The following is a 4,377-nucleotide window of genomic DNA, read 5'->3' as shown; positions in this document are numbered from 1 at the left end:
CAGGAAAGGGCTGCTTCCCTCCTCTGCCTCCCCACCCTGCTTGCTATTCTGCAGGTGGATTAACACTGAGCTGGGAGTTCTCGATCCAAGGACTTGGCCGCCCGGCAGGCAGGTGCCTGTGGAGTGACTAGTCACAGGGCGCCCGGAGTGGGAGCTGAGAGACTGACAGGCCCTCTGCCCCGTCTTAGGCTCACACGGCCCTGGGCTGACGTACTGACTCAGCTTGCCTCACCTCCAACAGGCATCTTAGCCCTGATTAAAACACCCAGGCTTCACCCTCAGCACATGCTGGGGTCTCCTGTCAGGCCCGGGAGCCTAGCTAGGTGAGCGCAAAGCCGCAGGCACCTCCCTGACCCACAGGACCCTGCCCATTAGCCACCCCTCCTTCTTTTCCAGAAGTTTCACCCCTTACAGGGGCATCTCAAAATATAAGGCAAATAAACATACTGTGGGCTTTGATTTTACACAAAAGTCAACGCAGTCATCACTTCACTGGGAACAATCTTTACTTAGAGGAGAGAGACTTTTTGGTTTAAAATATTGGTTACCATGCCATAATTAAGATATACTTAATTCTCATGCGTCTTGTTTGATGTCTATCTTCCAAATGTTATTCTAACTTTGAAATTGTGTTTGCGCATATCATAAAACCTAAAAAAAAGAAAATCTGTGTTCCTAAATTGCTAAACTGGAGGGGATGTTAGTGACCATGTATCTGTAACCCCCCTTTCAGCTGCGTGAGCACAGCCAGACAGATGGGCCTGCTGAGCCCCAGTTGAAACAGGTAGAATAAAATATTCCCTAAAATTACTCCCTCAAGTCAAGCCTACCAGGACATGGCAGTCATCCATAGGTAGCTACAAAGCAACGGTGCAGGAGCTACTCTGACCTTTATGTTTTTTTTCCAAATCTAAAGCCAAGCCACAAGCCCCGGGGACAAGCTCAATCGCTGGTGGGAAAGTCCCTTTCTGCATCCCATAATAAGTGCTGCCCAACCCAGGATACTTCTCTCCTAATACCTGGACATCTGGGTCCCAAACAAGGAGACTGCTGACCTACTGCCTATCGCTTAACCCCAGCAACTTCCAGGCCCTCAGCTGTAAAAGCCCTAAGCCCCTCATTGGGGGCAGGGAGCCGGAGGCCCTAGCCCAGCGCTCTCCCCTGCAGAGCCTAGTAACCGCCTTTGCTGTGCCAGTGCCCCTGCTCTGACGTCTTTTACATCAGGAGACAAGAACCCGAGTCCGTCCGGACAGTCGGACAGCCGGACAGCCAGACAGTCGCGAGCAGGAGCTAAGCCGAGGCCCGAGGTCCCTGTCCAGTCTACACCTCTCTGTGCTTCCTGGGGGTGTCTTCTCAGAAAACACAACACTGTAGAAAAAACTCTTCTTTCTTAGAACTGCTCTTAAAAATTAACCAAGTGTGCGTACAAGTTACAAACAAACAGGCAGAAACCTACAGAGGGAAGCACTGGGGCCCCGAGCGCCTCCCGCTCCTCGCCAGCTGTTTCCCGGACGCCGTTCCCTGCACATGTGAACGGAGTCCAGGGATGCACACTGGGCTTCTGTTTATCGTTGCAAACGGCATTACAGTTTGCACTTTGACTTTTCCCAAGGACATCTTTCCACAGACAGACTACCTGCCCCTTCATGTGCGGAACGCTCACCGTGGGCGGCGGCCCCTGACTTTCCCCAGCCTCCCCTGATGAGTGGCAGGTACAGATGTTCCCTGTGTCCTATATTCTCCATCAGCTGTGCTAATATTCCTAGAGTGGAGGCTCCTAAAGATGGAACCCTGGGCCAAAGGGTTCTGCCACTGTGAATGTGGGATTTAGCTGCTGGTGGAGACTACCAAGTTGCCAACCACATATAAAAGAAAATGGTGATGCCCGCCGTGGGCGCAGGCACTCTCCCCAGCAGCTCAGGTGGCGCTGGCACCTGCCCCTGCAATTCTGTGCATTAGAAATGATCAGCGGCACAGTGCTGGGTCTCAACAGGAACTGAAATGAGCAGAAAGGGAAGGACTCCCTGAGCCAGACCCACGCGGGCAGGAGAGGCACGGGCCTCGGAGATGCCAGTAAATGGGGATGTGGGTGTCACCAGAGTGCACACAAGCTCCCCCTCCACGTCCTCCCGGCTTCTCCAAGACCCGCCCCTCCCTCATGTCTGAGATCTACAAGGTGACCATTATCACCAACCACGTGCCTGGTGATCCACCCCACAGGAGGCTCAGAGTGAGGTCACTGCATCTACAGACCAAGGCCAAAGTCAGTCAGCTGCTGGCCTGGGGAGGGAGTCAGCCCCTGCCCCGGGGAGGGAGTCAGACCCTGACGCGGGGCGCCAAGTTCCCCCCTGCTGGCCTTCTCACTCCAAACTGCCCCCTACTGTCTGGGGGGGGGGGGAGTCAGCCCCTGGCCTGAGGGAGGGAAGCAGAACCTTGCCAGGGAAAGGAAAGACATCAAGAAAAGATCTTGGAACTCAGTGATTCTGGCAGATGGAGGCAGTTTTCTTTCTAATCTCACTGCACAGTTCAAAGAACAGGCTTAGGGCTCCAATCTAGCTTCTATTTCCTCTGTAAATGCAAATAACTGTGTTCATGTTACGGAGCTAAAGGGCTCCACTTGCCTGGGTGCACGAAGCCCAATCAGATGCAGACAGGAGTTTGCAGCCAAGCAAGTCGAGGTTTACTTTGAAGGAAATGGCCCAGGACCAGGGTCGCAGGTGAGCTCCTGCTCGGAGACCTGGCTCCCCGAGGCGTCCAGGGCATGGGCGGCCAGGGACTCAGGAGTTGGGGCTGTGGGCTCTGCTGGCCAGCTGGGGCCAGGGCAGGGATGGTTGGCCATTCTATCGAGTCCTGATCTCAGCCATGGGGTCGTCTGTTCAGTTTGGGGAGGTGTGGCCACTGGTGCCCTTTCCTCTCATGGGCCAGGGGCTGGAACACACCTGAAGTCAAATTGTTTTCTCTAGTTTGACCCAGACCCTGTTTCTGTGGTCAACAGACCTGAGGCTTTGTTCCTAAGACTGTTGGATGGTGAGCAGAACCTGATGCCCTGGGGGAGGGACAGGGTCCATGGACAGAAAGAGAGGCCCACGTTGAAGACGTGCGTTTCTGCAGTTACATTCGCTTCCTCAGAGGCTGTGGTGAAGATTAGATGGAAGCAATGTCAGCTTTCTACTATCAGAATTAAACTGCATGCTTTTATAGCATCGTAATATAATCTTAGTATGTTGACAATATTATTAATAATGTATTAGTGATATTATGTAATATAATTACCCAGCTCCGTATTTGTTCTAGCAGTTATCCATCGCTGCATAACAAATTACCCAGAACCTAGTGGTTTAAAACAGCAACACTTACTGTCTCAGCTTCTGTAGGTCCAGGACCTGGCAGAGCAGCTGCTCTCCCTCAAGGTCGCTCTCAAGGCTGAAATCAAGGTCATGCCCAGGTCCCCCTCCTGTGGTTCCTTATGGACTGTGGCTGAAGGCGGCCCTTATTTCTTGTCACATGGACTTTCCCAGCACGGCAGCTTGCGTCATCACTAAGGTGAGTGAGACAAGAGAGAGCCAGGAAGACAGACATCTGACTTGTTTTTTAAAAAAATATTTTTACTGATTTCAGAAAAGAAAGGAGAGGGAGAGACAAACATCTACGATGAGAGGGAATCATTGATTGGCTGCCTCCTCACACCCCCCAGTGGGGATCGAGGGCAACCCTGGCATGTGCCCTTCCTGGAGAATCAAACCATGACCGCTGGTTCATAGGTCGGCGCTCAACCACTGAGCCACGCTGGTCGGGCGACATCTGAGTTTTCAGACTTTAATCTCAGAAGTAAGAGCTCATCTCTCCTGCCAAGTCTGTGCATTAGAAATGAGCAGCTGTGCCCGCCCCCACAGCAGGGGAGGATGAGCAGGAGGGAGCACAGGAGGGCCAGGAGGAGTCACTTCAGGAGCAGCCTTGCACAACAGCTGGCCCCGAGCTTCATGGCTCGGAGACCAAGAGAAAGCAAACTGAGTTACAGACCAGACTGGCTCAGGTTACGGGTTGAAAGGAAGGTAAATATCCTGCTTGCCTAGTATTCTTTGCAGTAAAGACAAAGTTCAGGACAACCATGTATATCTGAGCACATTTTAAAAGGACCCGATGTCAGTGACAGCCACGCAATTGCACAAGGGGCTCCGTTCTCAAGAGCTCTGTGAGCTGGTTAATCGCCAGCATGATGGGGGCGGGGGGACCATTCCCAGGAGAGGAAAGAAAATATTTTATTAGAAGCGGAAAACGCTCTCAGTCCGAGTGAATACATGGCAGCGTGACTGAGTCAACTTCCCTTGACTGCCTGGCCCTCTCGCCTTCTGATACTCTGCTAGGGAGACACAATCC

The 4,377-nt window shown here is 52.6% G+C and overlaps 1 long non-coding RNA gene across 1 annotated transcript in view; it reads left to right on the top strand.

Moving 5' to 3' along the window:
* The window catches only part of LOC107184555, a 25,025-nt gene that overhangs the window by 3,888 nt on the left and 16,760 nt on the right, over positions 1-4,377 (top strand). The window contains exon 2 of the long non-coding RNA XR_001515411.1: positions 3,366-3,543. This is a non-coding gene — a long non-coding RNA (uncharacterized LOC107184555). The remainder of the gene's footprint in view (positions 1-3,365; positions 3,544-4,377) is intronic.

The sequence above is a fragment of the Myotis davidii genome, unplaced genomic scaffold, assembly GCF_000327345.1.
Source record: "Myotis davidii unplaced genomic scaffold, ASM32734v1 scaffold1466, whole genome shotgun sequence".
Classification (NCBI taxonomy): Eukaryota; Metazoa; Chordata; class Mammalia; order Chiroptera; family Vespertilionidae; genus Myotis; species Myotis davidii.
This window is presented reverse-complemented; position numbering and strand designations above follow the sequence as displayed.